Source organism: Triticum urartu, chromosome 2A (assembly GCF_056163025.1).
Source record: "Triticum urartu cultivar PI428250 chromosome 2A, HENAU_Tu73, whole genome shotgun sequence".
Classification (NCBI taxonomy): domain Eukaryota; kingdom Viridiplantae; phylum Streptophyta; class Magnoliopsida; order Poales; family Poaceae; genus Triticum; species Triticum urartu.
The window spans coordinates 113,240,368-113,254,545 of record NC_141874.1 but is presented as its reverse complement, the minus strand read 5'-3'; the positions used below and the strand labels follow the sequence as shown (position 1 = coordinate 113,254,545).

The following is a 14,178-nucleotide window of genomic DNA, read 5'->3' as shown; positions in this document are numbered from 1 at the left end:
GGAATCCCGATTAGAAGACATTTCGACAATGGTAAAACAAGACCAGCAAGACCGCCCGATGTGCCGACATCCCGATAGGAGCTGCACATATCTCATTCTTAGGGCAACACCGGATGAGCGCTCCGTACAACTAAAACCAGCCCTCAAGTTTCCCCGAGGTGGCGCTGCAAAGGACTCTAGTTCGGACCAACACTTAGAGAAGCACTGGCCCGGGGGGGGGGGGGGGGGTTAAAATAAAGATGACCCTCGAGAGCACGACTCCCAAGGGAAAAGTAGGTGGTGGTGAGGCAAATGGTAAAACCAAGGTTGGGCCTTGCTGGAGGAGTTTTATTCAAAGTGAACTGTCAAGGGGTCCCCATAACACCCAACTGTGTAAGGAACGCAAAATCAAGGAACATAACACCGCTATGACGGAAACTAGGGCGGCAAGAGTGGAACAAAACACCAGGCATAAGGTCGAGCCTTCCACCCTTTACCAAGTATATAGATGCATTAATTAAATAAGAGATATTGTGATATCCCAAACAATATCCATGTTCCAACACGAAACAAACTTCATCTTCACCTGCAAGTAGCAATGCTATAACAGGGGCTGAGCAAAGCGGTAACATAGCCAAACAACGGTTTGCTAGGAAAGGAGGGTTAGAGGCTTGACATGGCAATATGGGAGGCATGATATAGCAAGTGGTAGGTATCGCGACATAGAAAAAGAGCGAGCAACTAGCAAGCAAAGATAGAAGTGATTTCGAGGGTATGGTCATCTTGCCTGAGATCCCGCAAGGAAGAAGAACAAGCCCATGAAGAAGACAAACGGACGAAGTCGAATGAATCCTCACAACGCGACGTTATCGGAACCAACCCGAAGAAGCAACACCATAAAGAAGCAAACAATCATGGTAAACAACCATCACATAATCATGGCATGATGCACAAACAAGTATGATGCATGTCCGGTTTAAAGAGGCATGGCATGGCAAAATGCACAAACAATCCTACAAATTAAGTGGAGCTCAATATGCAACTCCGTTGCATATTGACGAAACACCACGTGACTTATTTAGTCCTCTCTCGTTTATGTACCCAACAATATTAAATGTTCTTAACATGGCAAGGGGTGAAGCAAAATGAAAAACTACCTATCTAGGCAAGTTTAAATGAGGTCGGAACAACAAGCAACAAGTCCGGAGAAATCCTCATGAGCATATATTAGATTTGGTAATGTTCTGCCCTAAACCATATTTAGAGTTATTAAACATGCAAAGTGATGCCACCATGTTAAACTAGGCATTTTTCTACCCCATTTACATATAAAGTTTGTTAAATTTGGAGCTACGATTATTAAGTTATGAAATAAATCAGTTTAGCATGTCATTTAAGCAAATTAATGCAAACAACAGTTTAAACATTTTAAACATGCATGAAAGTTGGAAATTATGAATCTAGATGCAATTCTAAGCATTTTTCATATTTAGATCATTTAAACCGATGCATGGTTATTTAGTTATTAAATGCATGAAGCTGAGGTTTTTTTTGCAAATATGGCGTTCTCTGGATAATCCTAAAATCGCAACACGGGAAAAAAGGTCTACATGCCAAATCTGGAGGGGCTGGGTTGCTCACCATGGCACTTGGGCTGGCTCGGAGCAGTGGCTGAGCCCGGCAACACAGCTGCCTGGCGGCTGGGAGGCCCACGCGGGCGAAGGGAGCTGGGCCTGCGCGGCTGCGTACGGGTCGATGACTCGAACAGATCGAGCAAGGACTCAGTCAACGGCAAAGACGGACTTGGCGCTGGGGTCGTCCCCTCGCGAAGCAGAAGCAGGGGAGGCCGGCGCGGTCCTGGACGGCAACGCGGGCACTTGACGACGAGGCAGGTGACGGTAGCTTGGCGCGGCGCGAGACGTCGAGGTTGGTGGAGGGTGGCGAGGACGGGGCCTTGGGCGATGCGGTCGGATCGAGCAGTGCTTGAAGCAGAGGAGGCGCAAGGAACTTTGGTGGCCGGCAGCGGGTCTTGTGACGGCGCAAGATCCGGCCGGGGCTTGCCGTATCCGGCGCGGAGTAGGACGCGAATGGATTCCCGGTGGACCGAGGCGGGTCGGGGACGGCAACAATGGATCTCTGGGGCAATGGCGAGCTCTTGTGAACGTGGACAGAGGCGCGTTCGATGCAGAGACGATGCAGCGGTCACAAGGTTCAGAGAGGACGCGAGGTTCAGGCAGGGATGGACGCCAGCGACGCGGACGAGGCGAAGGCCTCCGGCTAAGAAGCTCTAGGCGGCGGCGCTGCAAGACCAGAGACGCGAGGGTCCAGGAACAAAGTGAGGAGGCGAGGGGCGGCCATGGCGTTCGACAATTGCGTCTGGTTCCTGCGATAAGAAGCAGAGGAGGGGATTTGAGAGCTCAGGAGAGAGAGAGATGAGTAGAGGAGTGAGGTTGGTCGGGGATGGATTTTTGGATCGGCTTGGTGGTTGGTTGGGTGAAGAGCTCGAGGTGGATTGGATCGGAAGGGATCCCGGGGAGGAAGAGGACTGGCGGCGACGGGTGAGGGGATTTGGTGGATGGGACAAACCTCCTCGAATTTAGGGTTGGTCAATATATATCTCAGGGAGATTATATTAGGGGCTATTTGGACCCTCTGATTTAAATCGTACAATCGAGAATAAAGAGGTTACAGAGTCCAAATAAGAAAATGGTGATGTTTTATAGACGTTTGGGGATGATCCGGGCCCATCGGTAACGACAACCCAGGTCGGGTTCGGGACAGCTTTCGGACGCGCGCGCAAGGAGGGCCGCGGGCTGACGAGAGAGGTAAGATTGGGCCTGGCGGTAGCTAGGTGGGCTAGATGGACTGTGCAAGTGGACCAGTGGGCTGAGAAGAGAGGAAGATGGGCAGCCCGGCACATGTTTCCGGAGATCAAAAACATCCGACGTTTGACCGACTATAATGCCGCTATAGATATCCGTTGGGGCGTAAACGGACTCCGAATGCGATGAAACTTGGCAGATGGTCTACCTACAACATAACAAGACCTCACGCCAAATCTCATCCCATTCCGAGAACATTTTCCGGCCACTTAAAAAATAATATTTCGGACGTGCCGCGGGCGCGTGCAAGTGTGTCTGGGCTCAGAACAGACAAAGGAAAGAACGAGGGGACCAGGACGGATGCAAGTTTTGAAAACATGATGATGCAATGCACATGATGACATGGCAAGATGCAACACGCAAGCAGAAGACATGGCAACGGCAGCGTTGTTTTGGAAAAAATTAGAATTTTTGTATTCTTTCATGATGAAGTAGTCCTTCCAGAGGTGAGTGGACGACCTTTCCCGTGTACCATGCTTCGGGCAAGGTTGATTCAGCATCTGCTCAAGATTGAAACTTGACCCTCCAGTCCGAGGAGGTGGCCTTCCTTTGCGACGCTGACCATTATTCTGTGTGTTGGTATTAGACACAAAATCTGAATTATTATCAGCCTTGTGCTTACCATTGCCCCCCTGAGTCGCCGGGTTATGATGCTGCCCCTTGGTGTTGCTACTCTTCTTTCCCTTTCCCGGCTTTTCATCATCAGACTCGGGGTTCTTGGTACTATCAGAGTCGGCATACTTAACTAGAGCCGCCATCAGCTCCCCCATGTCGCTGCAATGGCGATTGAGCCGCCCTAGCTTCTGCTTAAGGGGCATAAAACGGCAATTCTTCTCTAACATTAAGACTACTGAGCCGGCATTAATGTGATCCGATGAGTGCAGGATAGCTGAGACCCAGCGCACCCAATGGGTTGTTGACTCGCCCTCTTCTTGGACATGGGCGTCCAAATCCACAATCGACATATGCTGCTTGCATGTATCTTTAAAATTCTGGATGAACCGGGCTTTTAACTCGGCCCATGATCCAATGGAGTTGGCAGGCAGCCCTTTCAACCAAGTACGGGCCGTCCCATCTAACATCATAGTGAAATATTTAGCACACGCGGTGTCGCTAACATCCAGCTGCTCCATGGCCATCTCATAACTCTCAATCCACACTTCAGGGGGTAAATCAGCTGTGTAGTTAGGCACCTTACGAGGACCCTCGAAATCCTTGGGTAAACGCTCATTACGCAGAGCCGGCACTAAACACGGCACACCCAAGGTTCTAGAGATCACGCCAGCCTCCACCGAAGCAGTCGGGTTAACCGGAGAAAATACTGATGAGCCGCTTGCTGAGCCGCCATCTCAGCTTCCTGACGTGCTCTGCTCTGATCCACCAAATCCTGAGCACCATCACACGCCGGGTCAAGTCCACGAGGCTGGTTACAGCGCCTGTCAATGCTTGAAACGGCTGGTGAGTCAATGTGTCTGCTATAACTCCGGCTCGGGTGAGGGGTTGAGTGAATCCTCTCACGACTGTAAGAATAAGCCTCCTACTGTACCAGCACTGTCTGAAGAAGCTCTCTAGCCCTTCGCGTTTCAATCGCAGCTGGAGACTCGCCTTCAACTGGGAGAGCCGCCAATCGTGTCGCCGCAACGATCATATTATCCAAAGGGTTAGAATAATGACCCAGTGGCGTTGGCACATACTTTGGTGGTGGTGGTGGGGGGGTATTATTCAGACAAGGCGGATCTATTGTGCGCGGCTGAGCCGGTGCTCCAGTCCTAGGCATGGCTACCACCCGGTTTACCTCTGGCGGGTTATTGGTCCCTGCTCCAGGCATATTGAAGAGGTTCCTCGGCTCATAAACCGGGGGTAGATGACTCCGGTGTCTCCTCCTCAGGATCTCGTTTGAAGCATTCTGATCCAATGTGAGCCAGTAAGAATCCGCTTGAATCCACTGTGCCTGGCGTCCAAAACAGCCCGCTCCGCAACCATCCTAGCGTTCTCAGCCACCAGATCTTCCTTGGCTTGAGCTATCTCATCTCGCAGCTTAGCCACATCCACCTTATGTTGTTCCTGGTTGTCTGGGGTTACCTCAACCCCCATCAAGGTTGCCAGAGCCTCCAACAGCTCTGTTAAAACCTGAGCCGGCGGGCGTGCTAAACCGCCAGCACCAGCCGCCGCTGCAACCGCTGAATTAGAGATCATAGCCGCAGGAGCCGTTGAACCGAGCACCGGCTATGTACCGGCCATGAAGATCGCCACCCTATTCGGCGGCTCATAGGGGTCCAGAATACTGTCACCATCGGAATAGCCCCCAAGCCGACCGTCTTGCAGCTGATACATTGAGTTAGTCTCGCCTGTGGACGATTTACCATCGGAGTAAACGGTCGTCTCACCACCAGACACAGATCATTCAAACTCTGCCCCATGGATAAATCCAACGAAGGCGCGCTTCACGGTGGGTTGAACCCGGACGGGTCGTGCACGCTGAGCCGTCTCAATGATGTCGGTGTAGATGTCCGGCTCAGGGCCCGGTTCGCTGATCTTGCTGATGAAGACGTGGATTCCGTCGAAGGGGACCCGGTACCCGCATTCGATTGAGCTGGCCTCAGGGCCCCAGCCCGCGTCGTCGATGTAGAGTTTGTCGCGACGATTCTTGGTCATCCGGCCCACAGCGTATCCCTTGATCCCTTCGAAGCTGCCCTTCAAGAACTCGAAACCACCGTGCGCTGGCCCCATGGTGGGCGCCAACTGTCGTAGAATTGTCACGGCAGATGTCCTAGTGAAAGGACTTAGTCGTGGAGCCATCGCAATTAGGTTAACTTAAAGGGGTTAAACGGGACAAAGGACACATGAATTTATACTGGTTCGGCCCCTTGCTATGAAGGTAAAAACCTACTCTAGTTGAGGTGGTATTGCTTGCGTTTTGATCACCAAGGAGCAAATACGCTTGACCTAGTTTTCGATCTCTCTCTTATTTCTTGCCCTAAGCCGCCGCCAGGTTGTCCCTTTATATACACAGGTTGACGCCCCACGGCTCACGGAGTTCCGGCCGGCTCATACACAACGTGTCCGGCTCGGTGACTAACTACGCTTGCCTTACAATACAAGTCATACACATATGGCGGTTTATACCTATGGGCCTTAAGCCGCCTTTGGGCTTTGGGTCCTTAGTAAGCCTGCTAGTTGAACCGCCATCCTTAACATCTTCATGGGCCTTGTCTTGATAAACCGCCATCGGTATAACCCGGCCCCTCCTGGGCGGGTCATATCCAATAGTCATACCCCCAACAAGTGATGAGGGTTAAAATCCGAGCAACGTCAATAGTTGACGGTTATAAGAGAGTCTTTTTCCATTCGGATTCTAATTATCATGTTTTATGCTCCTCCCCCCCTGGCCGGTGGTATCGGGGAAGCCCACTAGACAAAACACCCTTTTGATATATCAAGGAGAAATGACTTTATAAAAATGTTATTTTTCCACGTTACCTTACATGCAACAGCTTGCCGTACGTTTTATTGTAATTGCTATGTGTAAAATTGTACATGCGTATATTATTATTTATTAATTAGCACAACAAAACTAAAACTAAACTCGACTTACATAGGGAGGATTAAAGGAAAGTAGAAAAGCTGGCTAGGAGGTGCCATTGATGCTTCTTAATTAAGATATTACGATAAGAAAATTAAGGCCTCCTCCAATGGTATGTGCCAGTACCTAGCTCTAAACAGTCTAAAACACAAATGATATATCTTTTAGCACATATCTTATAATATGAATGTCCCCACACGTCATCTTCATATAATCTTAAAGTGTGTGCATAAGGCTATCTCTTAATCGAAAGATAGTTCTTTTCTCTCTTCTTCTATTAAAATATAAAAAAATTATTTGAACTAGCTCTTATGCAACTATTGGAGGAGGTCTAACAAGCAGGTTATGCGTGGTCGGCGTGACACTTGGCACATGGCTCGATAAGCTTGAATTTAACAGTTGAGGGGACTTTACCCTCGACGTATGTCTTGATGACACCTACAGCTTTCCGTGCTTCCAAGAGGGCCTTTCTCGTTAAAGGCGAGCATATGCCAATGCAATCCCTCCTATGGCAGCCATATGCAGTGTCCAGTACCAGGCGCTTCAAGGATGCTGCGGTCTCAAGGATGTGACTTGTTAGCTCAACCAAACCTTTTGCAGAGGGAAAACCCCTCACTAGAACATTCTTCATTTGCGATGGCCCTGCCCCCTCATATGCGTTTTCCGTTGTGAGGAATCACCATGAGGATCTCCCGGAATGGCATCATCAGCATCGCGCATCTCTAACTGCATGCATGTATGAGTATATGCATCACGTACATGTCTTTGGTTAGTCAGCTGACTAAATAAATGGGAAAAAATCTTACATATACAGACAAAATTAAAGGTACGTATACAAATACTATAATTCAACAGTAAATAAAAGCTCATATTTGAATTTAGGCTTTCATATGGGGAAAATTTTGACTTACACGCAAGATGAAAGTAGCCAGGACAGGACAAGCATTAAGAATAGAAACCAGGGAATAAAAATCAAAGTCTGGACAACGTCTTGGCGTATGAAGCTGTATCTCCAAGTACTTGAGGCGGCGGAATTTGTTAAGCTTTTTCATTGGAGTTGCAATCTGAAGAAACAACAGAGATGCTCAACTATTAGCATATGGTTATTATATGCGTATGCTCAGGTAAAAAGGCAATACTGATTTCACATATTTGTAATAAAGCCCACTAAAACTACAATAATATTGTGAAGCTGTAAAAAAATGTTGATTAGATTCTTCCTCGCAAAAAATGTTGATAGCCAAAGCTGTCAATGTCTTTGGTGGGATGGTGTGTACGTGTGAGGAGTGTGGTAAAAGATAATTATGATATACTCCCTCCGTCCCATAATATAAGAACGTTTTTCAAGCTATGGGACAGAGGGAGTATCTGTGAAAAATGACCGCATAACATGCGTACAGTAACAATCTGAAGCCAACATGCACTGACCTCAAAGCATGATGATAGGACAAGCGAGCTAATATTTGGCGCGACTGAAGGAAGCTTAGTGGTGGCATAACAGAGCATGCCTGTAGGCTCATCATCCATACCAGACATTCTCATCTCCCTCACTAAGGGTGATGAATCTCCAAGGCAGATCTGCGTTGTGGGCAACCCATCATATCCAAAGCTCTTGAGCTGTGGAGCATCGCATCCAATCGTTTGCAAACTGTTGCAGTTGCGTACCAGCAGCAATTTGAGCCGCGACAGGGAATGAGGTATCTTCAGGCAAACCACGTCATTGCAGTAGGAAAGTTGCAGCTGCTGCAAACCAGGAGAAGCAGACAGGAAGCAGATAAGTTGCTCTCCAGTAACACGCATCCTGTGCAGATGCACTACACACAAGCTTATCAAGCAGCCAACCCTGTCCAGGGAATGGAGACCGCAACCAGCAATGGAGAAAGATGCAATCGTCGAGCATCCCCTGTTGCTGCTAGATAACAAGGAGCACGGGAAGTTGTAACCTAGCCCCTCATCGCCCATGTCTAGGTACAGGCCAAATTCACTGATCCCCGGTGCGATGACAGCTTGGAACCAGCGGTCAAGAACAGCAGGGTTTATGTAGAAGCCATAGGGAGGCACAAGCCTGAATGTCTGAACACCTGTTCCGACGTGGTTATGCATGATGTGATCAACTCTGGCAGAGAATTCTTTTATGATAGGACTATTCTTTTCGTAGTACTCGTCGAATGTTGCAATGACGCCCCTCCTCAGTTGATCCTCTATAACTGGTAATTCTTTGTCAATGGGACCAAACGACAGCAGGCGGCGGCCTACATCCAGTAATCCTAGTGTGTACATGTCAAAGTCGAGCCTGGGATAGGATCGCCAGAAACGCAGAAAGGCATGGGATACGCAGGCAGCCTGAGCAGCATCTCGCATCGGCATCAACGAGTGTATGTGCCCAAGGATATCCTGCATATTTATCTACTATATCTAAATAGGAGCTCCCCACTACATGATTTCTCTGAACATGCAAGGCATCCACATCAGCAGCGCCATGTCATCGCTAATCAACCCGATCCGGCCCGCGCTTTTTCCATTGCGATCGCCTGGTTTTATCGGCAGGCCAAGCGGTTCCCCCGCTGCAAAGCACCGTAAAGTACCCCTCGCTGTGTTTCCTCACTTTTTGCATTGTGGGTATCCAAGCCCAATAGGCAGAGGTCGTCTAGCCCACGTATTACAGGCCTGCGGCTGGGTTCGTTTCTCCTCGGTGCTTCTATCCTGTCCGCAGGATGACGCCCAACCTTCCTCTTCCACGCGCAGCCGCCGCTCTCTCTTCCTCGCCCCATGAAACCGCAGCTACAAATGCAAGAAATGGCACCATTTATCGCCTCTCATTACCCCACCCTTCATTATCTTGGAAGTGCGGAAGAAAGTGCAGATTTAATTGACAAGTGGTCGCCTTCATCTTTAAAAGGATGATGTACTGTCGTCATAGTCGATCTACTCGTGTCCTACTCTCAGAACAGGCTTGCACTCTGGTAGGTGACGCTTCCTGTCCCCCCCCCCCCCCCCCCCCCCCCCTCTCCCTGAGCTCCCTCCACACACACACAAATTTCTCTCTCACTGAATTACTATTTGAATCTTTTGAATATGTCAGATTGAGCTCCAGATCCGAAGTTGCTCGGTGTTACAGGTCTCTTGCTACTCCACCGGTACGCTGTCTCTCCTCTCTTATATGAGTTCATTGCTTGATGAACCTCAGTTAGTCATACACTTATTTGTTAGCTGTGGTACAATTATTCATATAAAATGTCATAATTTTCATTTACTTTGATGACAAGAATCGTGCGTTATTTACCTACTATATACAAGTGTTCGTTCGAGTTCCTTACAGAATATCTATGGAGTGTAGAGAGCAGATCAATACTTGGTAGAAAGTAAGCAAGTAAACTTCAAAAGAATTTCGGCATTCCAATGGTTGAAACACAACTGAAGATTATGCCCTTCAGATAAAATAATATTATGCCTTTCAAGTGCTACTTCTCTAGGTTAATGTTATATATACTCAAACACTTGGTACGTCAGTATTCTGCACTACTAGGAATAGAGGTTTACTGATGGTACTGTATGTGCAAATATCCTTTCAAGTACGTGACAAAATGATTTTATTCTACCAGATAAAATGGATTCCAATGTTGGTTCATCTGATTCATCGCATGAAATAATCAATGTAATAGATAAGCTTCAAGACTGTTGTTATGTTACACCAAATGAGGTTCTTTGGCGCTTATCAAAGTATGATATTCACTATATTTACCTGTCCTTACAAATATTCCATGTTATACTTGATGGAATGAAGATTGATTTGATGTACAGGTTCCCCGTAAGGTATGTCCCAAAGAAAAGCTTCTCGGTCAACAAAGCACAAGTATTGCCCTCGACAAAGGTTAGACAAATTCTATTAATTGAGCGATTATATTTCTTCCTAATATCAACCTTATTTCCTACAAAAGACTAACATGAACCATGAAATGTTTCCAGCCATCTCCTAGCAAAGAACTGGTGACCCAACCATCTTCAGCGATAAGTATTGAGAGGTTTGCCACCAGCCACAAAATAGGAGTCACAAGCTATATATTACAGTCCAATTATCCAAACAATACATAACTCAAACAATACTACACCTACCTCTTACCAAGGCGCAACTATTCACACCGAGAATAACCAAATAAGTAAAAAATTTAGAACTCTCTATAAATCAATTGGTTCAGATTCAGCATCACACTTAAATGTTGATTTGTGTTTACAGGTACCCTTTAGCTGAAGGGATCATCGAATTTACAGAAGATGAAACCACAAACAAGGAGAGGTAAGAACATATAACAATATTTCTTTCTGCCATGGAATTTCACACCAATGCAATATTGACATGCCATAGTAAAAAGGTACATTGAGGCTACAGAACTTCATCTTGAGGTTGTTAAAAAGCATAAGCAACAGTACATGACATCTTATATCACATTCCAAATATAAGATCCACCGTTCTTACTTTTGTCATCAAACAGCATTGCAGACAACATTGTGACGGTGAACAACTAAGAAGGATGAGATGATAACAACAATAAAAAACAAGGTACTATCTGTTTCCGTCCAAACAAAATTATCAAAAAAATGAGGATAACCATATCCACAGAGCTCTTTTTTAATAGCATGCAGGACATCGTCAAGCACACATGCAAGCATCAACGAACTACACTGCCTTCTTTTTAAATTAATTGTATGTGTCTTAAATTTTAATCCAGTCAATCTCTCATTACTACTACTTCTCGATGATACTATGCATGTACTGAGATATGGATTCATCTTTTGCAATTGTATATGGGTTGAACTACATTGCCTTTTATTTAAATTATTTATATTGTAGTTTAAAGTGTAATACAGTCAAACTCTTATTAGTCATTACTGTAGTGAGATATGCATTATCTTATGCAACTATCAAGTCCTGAATGAGGAGTATATGGGATGCTATGCATTTTATTGAGATGATTATGTATATTTTACTATAATTGTTGTCGATATATAATATTTTCATGTCGCATATGCAAATGGTTAAAAAATAAGAATAGGTCATGTCAAATTCCGTGAAATTGCTTCCGAAATCTTGAGTACATCTATATGTACAAACATGCCAAAATGTTACATCAACTAGCAAGTAAACTAAATCATACTACAGATGCACTTTGCCTGTACTATAGCCAACAACCACATCACCTAACCAAGCATGGAGAACGTAACCACCAAGCTCTAGGGCAAGCAAGCCAGCTAAATTTATCATTGCATCAACTCTTACCCACAAATTCCCGCAGCAACGCGCCGGGTACCATCTAGTAATGCATAAATAGTTGATCCTCACTAAGTCTAATTTTCTTAACATGCAGCCCTCCACATCATCAAAAATGTCATGTCATCATCCACTAAAACTATTTTGTAGCACATGCATACCCCAATTTAATTGTTACATCTTCAATAGTCCAACATACATGCATACTCTTTGTTCACATGTAATTACTTTCGAAAATAATAGCTTTTGATTTAGATCATTTTATTCATGCATATAGAACATATTCAAAATTAATCTTTAAAATCCCGCAGCAACGCGTGGGGAAAATCATCTAGTATGTATAGTACGTACGTAGAACAAGACATAAGTGTATGTAATTCTGATGAATAATAATAATTTGCCTTTGAACTGCGATTTATCGATCATACCATACCTCTGGAAGGCTGACCGCCGCCGTCGTCGTTCCTTCTTGTTGCGCAGGCGCCGATCCGCCGCGAGCTGCAATGCAATCCACTAACACAAACGCAAATTAATTACTAAACCATCCTATTCTGACGAATGATTTATGATGGTGTTAAAATTAGCGCGACAAGAGATCGAGATCGAGCAGCCGCCGTACCTAATGATGAAGAAGCCATCTTACTATTATTCGATTTATCTACTGGAGTAGATCTGTATAGTATTAGTATATAAAATAAAGAGCTGGCCGGCCGGAGAGGGAGCCGATCGACGAATCAACTAACAAGTCGCCGCCGCGAGCAGGCGGTCAGAAAATCAATCCAAGACGACGAAGCTGAGCAGACTCCAAGAGGCGGTTCCGATACATATGTGATGATATATGATGCCGCGGCGGGTTGGTTAGTCTAATTGAGGAGCAGAATCAGGATCGGACTTGGGCTTGTACCCCCATAACTGCCGAACGGCAGATTTCAAGGAACCTCCCACAGAACGATTCGTTCGGGCTGGCAGCCCTGGAGCAGGGAGACGGTGTTGGGGAGCTGTAACGAGACGTTGTTCACGCTGGCGCCGAACCGGGTGTTGTTGGGGCCCTGGCAGAAGGGGCCGGGGCGGCAGTTGAAGAGGTCGAACCCCACGGCGGTTCACCGGCCCGGGCACCTTCACCGGATGCGGGCTCCGGAGGCTGTTGGAGAAGGCGGTAGCCGTGTTCGTGTCGTTGAACGCCGGGGCGACCGAGGTGGCCGGAGGACCTAGTAGATGACCGGCCCACTGGGCCATTGAAGCTGTTGCACCGGTGGTGGGGGGCGTTCTTGTACTGGAAGATGGCGGTGGCGGTGGTGTTATCGAAGGGAACGCCCTGGGCGGAGGCGTAGGCGCGTGCGGCGAGGTAGTACCGCCTCGGGGCGGCGTGCGCGGTGACGAGGACGTCAGTGGTCTGGCCGGGGCCGAGAAGGACGACGGTGGTCTTGAAGGGCTTGGAGTACATGGCTACCACGGTCATCCTGTGCCCGGCGAGGCTCACGAAGAGCTCGGTTATTCATGGCCGCGTTGATGATGCATGCGCAGAAGGCTCGTCTCGCCGGCGACCACCGGTGAGGCTAGTGGAGAAAACATGCATCATGGAGTAATTTGTACTATTTGCTAGTCAAAGTGGGTGACATCACACGCATGCTGAAATTGGTTAGAATGTTTCTTCTGCACATTTTTTTTGTTTAATAGGAGTAATACAAATCTGAAGATTGTCTCTTTGGTTTATCAGTTTGCATGGCAGAATATACGTAAAAAGCAACCAAGGATTTATATGCATGCCGTACGCGTACCGTAAGAAGGGACCTGTGCTTGATAGATGCATGGATAGCTTCTTTCCAAACCAAAAGTTGCTTTGGTCGGTTTAACTAAATCTGGAATTTGTGTACTAGTGCTTGTTGAATCATTCATTTTTTTTCAAGAAAAAAAAATGCTTCCAAGATGTATCGGCACGCCGCTCTTGTTCACAACTTTACTAGTGCAAATCAGTCGACGCTCACCTTGGCTGGCCGTTGATGAGGAGGGCATCGGAGACGTTGGGTGATCATGGACTGCCGGAGCAAGGCGATGGGGTCCCTCCTCCACCACTCCGCTGGACAAACACATACTACTTCCTCCATCCGGAGTCTAGATACATCCCTTTCTATTTATTTTGATGATAAATATTTTTAGAGGAAAAAAGTAGTATATATTCTCGCATAAGAGAGGAGAACAACACTGCCATGGCCGCAAATATAGAAGAGAGGCTAGCACCAGCATGGCTGGCCATACCGAGGATAACGGGGAACTCGGTGTGGGGCCTGGGTGGATGATGAGCGCGCCATGCACGGTGGCGCGGAGCCAGGAGCTCCTGGTCTGGATGGTGAACCGGGCCGGGGCGGATGGAGCACTGTTGCGTCACGAACTCGGGCCCGTCCACCCACCCGTTGCGTAGCTGCTGGAGGCCGTGCCAGTGCAGGGTCACGCACATTGGCACGACCTTG

General features: G+C 47.1%; 1 pseudogene; it reads right to left on the bottom strand.

Moving 5' to 3' along the window:
• Nucleotides 1-6,787: 6,787 nt before the first annotated feature.
• Nucleotides 6,788-13,919, bottom strand: LOC125535255 (uncharacterized; annotated as a pseudogene).
• Between the last annotated feature and the right edge of the window lie 259 nt (nucleotides 13,920-14,178).